Here is a 9,621-nt window from a genome sequence, read left to right on the forward strand (position 1 = left end):
ATTTTTTAAAAACAGAATCGTACCTGTGGAATTAATTAATTCCATCAAACATTGATGGAAAACATAACTGCACACAGAAGTACTGCTTAAATCCGATATGCAGACAACAACAGTGTGGAGTGAGGGGTTGTGGGGGAAGCTAGCGTCTCTTACCTTGAGCATCTGCACAGCGTTTTTAACAATGATGGCGGGGGGAGGCTCAGGTGCTTTGGCCAGGAAGTCAGCGATGGGACAGTTGATGGGAGCCAGCAGTTTGGTGTGGAGACAGAGTTTCTGGAGGAGAGAGAGAAGTCAACCCTACAAATAAAACTATGCCAGTGTGTGTGTTAGTGTGTGTGTGTGTTTTAGTGTGTGTGTGTGTGTGTGTGTGTGTGATTGTGTTAGCATGTACGTACCTGCAGGGGCATCCTCAGCAGCTGAGGGACCTGGTACTCCAGCATGTTTTTGAACCTGAGGCGACTGAACAGGTGGTAGCATATCCCCGGCCTGCAACGCCCAGCTCTGAGGAGACATTAGTTTTCAACTAGGGTTTCATAGAAAACATAATGAAACATAATGAGACTTCTGCTGCATTTAAGTGTTGCTCAGGAATGGTGAACTCAGAAAGGTCCCACTAGGAAATTACTATGAGATCTCAATGAAAGGCACTTTTTACATAGACAAATGTTTCAAAGTGCTTCACATCATAAACAATAAAAATATATACGTATATATAAACAATAAATACAATACAAACAAATATGCTCCAACACCAAACCATAGACCCCCCCAAAAAGAGCAGAGGAAAAATAATATATGAGTTTCCCCACTGAGAGCCATCTCAGGAACAACCAATAGGGTGTGATTTCAGGAGTTTCCGAGGAGCACAGAGGAGAACCCACTCCATATCATCATCATGAGTCTTGCAGTGGACGAAATTAATAAAGTATATCAGATTCTGATGGTGAGTCTCTGAACGTCTAGGACTCACCTCCCCTTCCTCTGCAGAGAACTGGCCCTGGAGATCCACACCATCTTGAGCATGGTCACGTGGTTCAGGGCGTCAAAGGACTTCTGTCATGGGGAAACGTCGGGGGAACGTACACATCGTTAACACATTGGTGATTGGTTCATGACTCTGAAATTCTTAAGAACGAGTGCACTCAGTATACTGTTGTTATTGTTGTTGTTACTCTGCCATAGAAACGGCCCGGGGATGGTATAACACAGGGTGTTGTTTTCAAAGTGAATCTCACTGTACCTCTTTGACCTTGCCTGAGTCGATGACAAAGACCACGTCGTTGACTGTGATGCTTGTCTCTGCGATGTTGGTGGACAGAATCTTGAAATAAAGACAAAAACATACACACGGGTGTTAACACTCAGGGTATTCATCTACACCTCGTGCGTTTGTGACAGGGGAGGCTAGTGGAGGTAGAAAATCTGAGGGCTGGCTCATGGCAATGCATGGAACGGAATGAGGAATGGTATGAATCACGTGAAAAAAATTAGGAATGGTATGAAACACATGAAAAGAAACTGCTGACGTACTATTTTGCGGACACCGGTAGGAGTGTTCTTCAAGACTCTCTGGTCTGCGGTCTGCATGTTGGAGTGGAGGGTGAACACCTGGTACCTGATGGACCAGCAACAACATATGTCACGACAGGCTTGAGACTGAAGCAGGTTGAGGTCAGGGGAGGCTGGTGGCCTAATAGATGTGAGTAGTGAGTTGGACTGGTGATCAGAAGGTCAAATCCCACCTGGGAACACCACCACTTGAGTAAGCCACTTAGCTCTAAGTTACTCCAGAGAGAATGTCCCTGTAATCTCTAATTGTTGTTATCGCTTTGGATAAAAATGGTTATAATGTAAAAATAGTGGAGGTGGAAATCACAGGCTCATTGTAATGCTCAGAGTGGGAATGAGGAAAACGTGTTTGATACCATTCCTCATTCCGTTCCATGTGGTACAATGAACCCGTGCTCTGATTTCTACCTCCACCAGCCTCCCCTGGTTGAGGTTAACCCTACACTAGGGATGGACGGTTTCAGGTTTTTGAAACCGAGAAACCGGTTAAACGGGATTTAAAATGACATTGTTGAGCCGCCAATTTCAAATAATGGAGCCCTATTATACTACTACAATACATTCATGTTGAAAACACCAGAAGCACAGTTGCAACACAATTAGATTACTTCATAGTTTGGGACCGTTGCTATTTTTAGAAACCCCGGTTTTCGGTTTGACCGAAAACCCTCACAAAGGTTGGGATTTGTGAGGGTAAACAAATCCTAGTTCTGTGTATTGAATATTGTGTAATTTATTTGGCCATTTTTTGTTGATCTATTGATGTCACTGAAGCTTCCCCCACTCTCTCTAACCTGACTTGCTAAAGTGTTGGGTGTAAATCTACAATCTAGGTGCCTAAACAGGAAACACAGTAACATTGTGAAAACGAGTAGCAAATGACAACAATAACAAAATAACTACGAAACCCAAATAGACTGATGGATAGAAACATTAGCTTCCTTGATATACAGAAGATTCAATCATTCAATTGTTGACAGTTGTCAGAATTACTCCTTGTTTAACTGTTTTTACTTTAGCGTGACCCACCGTTAGTGCCATACTAAGGTGCGTGTTTTGATGCCATTATTACCTGTGAGAGTGCTCAGAGAATCTTCTGTCGTCGTAGAGGATACGGTCCCTTAGTCCCACGATCTCATCATAGCCAGGCAGGAAGATCAGAACAGCACCTGGAATGGAAGAGCAAACATGGAAAAACTGAATTTTAAAACAAATCAATCAATGTTTAGGCATAGTGTGAAGTTAGTTTGGCCCTTTTATATCATTGTTAAATGGCCTAGCACTGACAAAACAAAAAAGGAAAAAGATATGCATGACTCTAAATTAAGTTCCATTTTGAATAAAGTGTTTCTGGATGCTGTATAGCCCAATTGTTCAATGCATAATCAGCATCATCACTGTGGCTTCAGCCAACCCTTATGAGATAGTGGTGGTGGTGTTGGTGTGCTGGCTAGCTTGTTGCTGGTTCGGGGGCCCTAGCTCAAATCAAATCAAATCAAGTTTTATTTGTATAGCGCATTTCTCACAAGATGTGACTCAATGCGCTTCACATAATGACAGAGCCGCAAGCAGGCAAAGCTAAAAAACCTGTACACTGTGCAGCCAGGAGAATTCCCTTGCAGCCCTCTACTCATAGAGCGACTACTATCAGTTTGCCTACCAGCACACAGCAGTGGCCCCCAAACCCCCCCCCCCCCAGGGGGGCCCCAGCCGCCCCACACACCCGACCCGCCCCGTCTCTCACCGTCCTCTGAGCTGGTGCAGATTTTGTGCAGCAGGTGCATGATGAGGTCCAGGTCCACCCTCTCGTCGTCGAAGCTGTGGTGGTAGCCCTTCAGCAGCTCCTGGTCCTCGGCACTCAGCTCCGTGGCGGCCGCCGCCTGCACCAGGGACGACTCATCCAGCTTCCCAGCCTCCAGCCACGACCTGGGGGTGGGGGTGGTAGTTGTTTGCATTTTTGTGTTAGTAGTTTTTTATGTCCGTTTCTTTTCCTTGCATTCACATGAGGGTATATCCAGCTCTAATTGGAGTTTGTTTCACATTGCAGAATTAGGTTTGGCTAAATCAGTCATTCTTTGTTAACCTGGCCACAATATGGAATGTTATGTTAAACAGCTCTCACAGGTAGGATTCTAGTAGATCCAATGCGTCAGCCTGCTGGAAGTGCATGGCCCAGTCCAGAGCAGTCCTGAAACAAAACAAGAGGATTGATCAACATCTCACATATCTCTGCATCATCAGGTGTTCCTGAACCAAGGGGCCTGATGGAGGTAGAAATCAGGAGGCCTCATTGTAATGTATGATTTGCACGTGGTTGATATCATTCCTCATTCCATTCCATTCGTTACAATAAGCCTGTCCTCCAATGTTTATCTTCACTAGCCTCCTCTGTCCTGAACAAAAGGCTTTGTAAAATTAAACGAGGACAAAACAAATCACAGTAGTCTGGTAACAGCTTCCCAGAACGTGGGTCGAATACTATTAGAATGTTTTCAAAAATAATTCGAAAATATTGTTGGCTTGAACCTGCCTGGAGTTTGCAATTTTGGAACTACTCAACTGGCTCAATTGTGTGCAGGGAAAACTCAATCAAGCACAGTCAAGTATCTGTACTATTTCAAATACTATTCGAACCCAGGTCCGCTGCCTTACCAGCCGTTGGAGGCCTTGACGTTGACATTGGCTCCCATGCTCAACAGCTGCTCCATCTGACTGAGGAAGCCCCGGCGTGCCGCCGCCATGAGAGGAGTGACACTGGTCCCACTGTGCATGTAGTCCACTGAAGAGGAGGAAGAGGAGGGAGGGTCAGCCTGGGAACTACATTACCCACAATCCCTGTGTTATATTAGTATAACATACATTCATTCAAAGAGGTTTTTGTGTTCATTGGGCAGGTTTCCCAGGACACAGGTTAAGCTTGATCTTAGACTAAAAAGCGTCTTCAATGGAGGTTCTATATTGAAAGTGGGATTTACGATCTGCGTCCTGGTTGAGGAAGATGTCAGAGATGCAGGCGTCCATCTCCTTCAGCAGCCATGGGTCCAGAGACGACACATCCTTCTCATTCTGACAAGACAATCAGACAAGGACATCCGATGTTGGGAAACATACTGTGCTCAACAATACTGTAATGTCTGTTATGTTTTGTTAAGATGTTGTGATCAGGAGGTCATGAGTTCAAATCCCACCTAGGAACAGCACCAGTAGTGTGCTCTTGAGTAAGGCACATAGCCCTAAATTACAGCAGGGAGACGGTCCCTGTAATCTCTAATCTCTGCTAAATGGTTAAGAAAAAAAAATAATGCTATCGTCTAACATTCAACCTCACCATTCACAGAGTACACATATCAATCAAAACAAGATCCTGTTGGTGAATCAGTATGGACTGAGAACAAAAGACATTGAGAGATGCATCACAGAATGGCTAAGGAAGAAACCGAACTGCCCTTTTTCCTTACCAGCTGGTTGAAGACTCCGTCCCCTCTGTCATCCAGCAGGTCGTTCTCCTGTAGGACACAAGAGGGCGCTGTCTTCTTTCTCAGAGACCCCTGGCGAGCGCCCCCCTCCTGGACCTTACACCACTCTGTCAGAGACGTCTGCTGCTTCTCCTCTGGCGGGGGAGTACGCACGCGCACGCACGCACACGCACGCACACGCACACACACGCACACACACACACAGACACACACAGACACACACAGACACACCCCCACACAGACACCCACACACACACACACACACACGACAACAGAGACGACACACGCTTGATCATCCTGGACATTGACTGATTACTTACTGTGAGGGGAAAAACACAAACATTTACATTTCTAGAGGTTACGTTCAGAAAGCAGGTAATTAAGCAGTAGAATATGACTGACGGTTACCTCTCTGCATCTCTGTCTTGTATGACCATGTAAAGACCATGTCTTTGTTAGTGTAACCCGTCGTCCTCAAGATGTCCTCCAGAAACAGCTGCCTCACCTCGAAGGGTCGTCCTTTGACTAGAACAGACCAGAACATAGTAGTCATCCATTTCCAAAACTTACTTTCAGTAAAGGCTGCCTTTAGTCCCCGTAACATGGTTAAGTCATGATCTCTTGAAATGAGATCACCCATATGAAATGAGACGACCCTAAATGGTACCATCATCTCTGTATCCGCAACCCAAAATCAGTATGGCTGCCTGAAGATCAAAGTTGACTTTGCTATGGATGAGGTTTGACTTTGCTATGGATGAGGTTTGTTTGACTTTGTTATGGATGAGGTTTGACTTTGCTATGGATGAGGTTTGATTGACTTTGCTATGGATGAAGGTGGTCTTACTGTGTATGACAGGACAGGGTCCGAAGTATCGGAGGAAGAGGTCTACGTCGAGGGCAGCGCTGGAGAGGACCAGCTTCAGAGTGGGCATCTTCTCCAGCATGTCCCTCATCTTAGTCAACAGGAAGTCAGTCAGCCCGTCTCGCTCGTGAACCTCATCCTGATTGGACAGAGAGACAGGAAGTTGAAACTATTAGTATTACACCAATGGAGTAACCAATCAATGACTCACTTTTTATGTGTTTCCATGTACTGCAGATAAAACAGCTAACTATAATAAAAATGACATACGGCTAAGTCAAATCTCTTTCTTGGGACACTTTGAAGTGGTTGCACAGAAGGTGCACTTTGTCCCTTTTTCTGTGCTTCGGGCTGATTTCTAGGACACAACAGAAGACTAATCCCGAGACTAGAATGCATCCTCAATAGAGATTTTCAGACTGAAAAGTGTATTTAGTCCAGGACTAGGGCTTAATCTCCGGTAAACCAGGATCTCTCAATGTTCCATTTGGCCACGTGTGTGGAGCATTTACATGACATTTTGACCATTTAGCAGCTTTTATACAAAGCGACTTACGATTAGAGATTACAGGGACAGTCTCCCTGGAGTAACTTAGGGCTGAGAGCCTTACTCAAGGGTGGTGGCTCCCAGGTGGGATTTGAACTCATGACCTTCTGATCACCAGTCCAACTCACTATCCACTAGTCCACCACCAGCCCGGGGGATGGTAGAGCTTACCACGATGACGTGAGTGACAGCGGCCAGGGTCTCGTCGCCGGACATCAGAGTCCTCAGAAGGACTCCTCTGGTGCAGAAGGTCAACAGAGTCTTAGGGGAAACCCTGGGAGGTCAAAACAGAGAGAGGTCAATCAGGGCTATTCTCATTCATATCAGTAGGTACTGTATGTAGAGACTTGTCACGTATGGAATGTGAGGTACAGTAGGTAGGTGGGGAGGGGGCAACCAGAGGAGTCAGTGAGATTTAAGCTAATAAAAAAAAAAAAAAACTCTTTGATAACAGGGCTGGAGGAATTACTTTCAATACAGCGCACAGTGAAAGAGGACAGAAGTGTCTACCTGCTCTCCAGGCGGATCTGGTATCCGATGGTCTTGCCGATGGTCTCCCCTCTCTCTGCTGCCACGCGCTCGGCCACAGCGATGGCCGCCAGACGTCTGGGCTGGGTGCAGAGGATTCGACACGGGATCCCGTTCGTGCAGCCGTCGTCCAGGAGGAACTGAGGGATCTGGGAAAAACAAAAACACTTCCCAGTTAAGTTTACAGATAAAGAATTATTCTCAGCATTCACACAAATCTCAAGGCAAACGAGATATCGACAAACACCTGTGCGGTTCTCCCAGAGCCCCCTCTATCTCACCTGAGTGGTTCTCCCATAGGGCTTTCACACCGGCAAAGAACCGTGCCGGTTCGCATTCGCGTTTGGGAACCTCCGAACGTTGGCGCTGTCTGGCGAACGAGCCCGCGTTCATCGGGCTCGTTCGCCAGACAGCGCCTACGTTCGGAGGTTTCCGAACGCGAACCGGCACGGTTCTTTGCCGGTGTGAAAGCCCTACCAGAGCTCCCTCTCTCTCACCTGAGTGGTTCTCCCAGAGCCCCCTCTCTCTCACCTGAGTGGTTTTCCCAGAGCCGGTCTCCCCGATGATGAGGACCACGCGGTTGCATTTGATGACCTGGACGATCTCCTCCTGGTGTTCGTACACGGGCAGGGAGCGGCGGAAGGAGTCCAGCTCAGACGGGCTTCTCCTCTCGGGCACCTGGCGGACGCCCCTGCCTAGCCGCCCGTTCTCTGAGTGAGTGAGACAGACAATTAATGTAAAACTCTAATTAAGCCGTAGCCTCTCCCCCGGTCCTTACGCACAAAAACCTGTGTCGGACCCATCCCAAAGGATTTGCTTACGTTGGTCAAAACCTTTCAGATCTCCATAAGTGTGGGCACATAGACACAGGGATAGAAACAGAAGATCACCCCCCTTTCTTTCTTTCTTTCTTTTTCTCTCTCTCTCTCTCTCTCACTCTCACACACAGACACACACACTCACCAGGCTTCGGAGCCACTGACCACCACCTCTCAGCGCGAGGCAGCAGGTCAGTGCGTTCCTTGTTGGTGACGGGGAACCTCTGCAGCAGGCTGCGCACCACGTGCTTGGAATTCTGGGAGAGGTGAAAGGTCATGATGGACTGGGGAATCTCAGAACCATCCTTCTTGCTGATATGGAGGGTTCGGCTCGATCCCTTACTGAATATGAGACAATTAAAAAGTTAGTCAAATGTATTTGTTGTAAGACACTTTGGAATAAGGTGCTAAATGCCAAAAAATGTACAAATCGCGAGTGTTCATGCTTTTCTATGCTACTACTGATGACCTGATGTATCAGGGTCATGAAGGGTTATCCCATTTCATAGGGGACGATTTCAACCACTAGCCCTTGTAACTCTGTTCAGAGGGGTCAAGTCGAAAAGCGAGGGGCACTCGAAAAAAGAGGGGTAGGGGTAAAAAATAATAATAATAAGGGATTGGGCCCATGTTGTCACGTTTGTTAGAGGGGTTGGTGAAGGCAAATACAGATCTGTGACCAGGCTGTATCCTAAAGCAGATTTTCCCAAAACACTATACACTAGTCCAGCGGTTCCCAACCTTTTTGGACTCAAGACCCACTTAAATATCTCTATAGTATTCGCGGCCCACACACACAGGCATTTTACAGACGTGTAAAAAAAAATGGTGTCTCATCATTATTCTCTTATTCTTATTGGATATTTCATATGCATCATCATACACTCATCATGCATAGCATGCATTAGGCCTAGTAGTAGCACACTGATGATGCAGTTTTGAAGGTTTTAAAGAAAAAAAATACAGTAATGGAAACGTTTTTGTAAAAATAACGATTCTAAAAAATGATTTTGACCATGATTTGGCGGCCCACTTGCAGTACTCTCGCGGACCACAAGAGGGCCGCGGCCCATAGGTTGGGAATCGCTGCACTAGTCCCATTCTAAGACCCCTACTCTAGATAGGAAACGGATGCAATTCTGGCTAGCTTTACCCTCTGCTTTTAGAGATGTAGCCAAGGGACTGGGCCAGGCGATGAACGAAGGCCCTCTCAGTGCTGGAGAAGGAAGAGGGAAACTCCATCTCTGTGGAATCAAAAGACATACAGTTGATATATTGAGTTCTACCCAAAGAATCCGTTGAACTTGGCTAATCTTGCAGAGCCAGACAGTGTGGGATGTTAGATAAGAAATAATGACAAATCAACTGTCCTCCTACACTCATTATCATTTCACCGTTACCTTTCTGCTCGCTGTACTGGAATCTCTCCAGGGAGATATTCACCGCTATTTTCACCTCCTCTTCTATGCCTTGTATGTCTTTCAGCCCTTTGCCCCTGGGTCCCCCTCCACCAGGATGGTTAGACTTGCCCGGGGTAGACTGGGGGGAGGCTGTACTGGGACGGGACATGTTGATGCACTGTACAACACAGAAATGTACCATCATATAATCAACATTAGCAATGATCAAACTGACAAAGTAGCTTGCTATATTCTTATCACGTTGCTAGCTAGCCAAACACCGTTAATATCCATCTCTAACCTAGCTAAAGTCAGCTATGTTAATCAGTAAACTTAGCTGACTTTAGCTAGGTTAGAGATGGATATTAACGGTGTTTGGCTAAATGGCTAGATGCAATGACCTACTACTACTTGCTAG

At 46.3% G+C, this 9,621-nt stretch overlaps 1 pseudogene across 1 annotated transcript in view; it reads right to left on the reverse strand.

Moving 5' to 3' along the window:
• The window catches only part of LOC308150439 (3'-5' RNA helicase YTHDC2-like), a 28,380-nt pseudogene extending 19,008 nt beyond the window's left edge, over positions 1–9,372 (reverse strand). The window contains exons 1-19 of the transcript in view: positions 9,204–9,372; positions 8,957–9,047; positions 7,943–8,145; positions 7,517–7,695; positions 6,968–7,134; positions 6,629–6,731; positions 5,893–6,049; positions 5,454–5,570; positions 5,028–5,179; positions 4,499–4,635; positions 4,222–4,386; positions 3,692–3,757; positions 3,314–3,495; positions 2,642–2,738; positions 1,531–1,615; positions 1,241–1,321; positions 971–1,053; positions 396–501; positions 154–273 (exon numbers count right to left, since the gene is read on the reverse strand). The product of the transcript in view is annotated as a 3'-5' RNA helicase YTHDC2-like (transcript). The remainder of the gene's footprint in view (positions 1–153; positions 274–395; positions 502–970; positions 1,054–1,240; positions 1,322–1,530; positions 1,616–2,641; positions 2,739–3,313; positions 3,496–3,691; positions 3,758–4,221; positions 4,387–4,498; positions 4,636–5,027; positions 5,180–5,453; positions 5,571–5,892; positions 6,050–6,628; positions 6,732–6,967; positions 7,135–7,516; positions 7,696–7,942; positions 8,146–8,956; positions 9,048–9,203) is intronic.
• Between the last annotated feature and the right edge of the window lie 249 nt (positions 9,373–9,621).

Source organism: Nansenia antarctica (assembly GCF_963989245.1).
Source record: "Nansenia antarctica genome assembly, chromosome: 2".
Classification (NCBI taxonomy): domain Eukaryota; kingdom Metazoa; phylum Chordata; class Actinopteri; order Argentiniformes; family Microstomatidae; genus Nansenia; species Nansenia antarctica.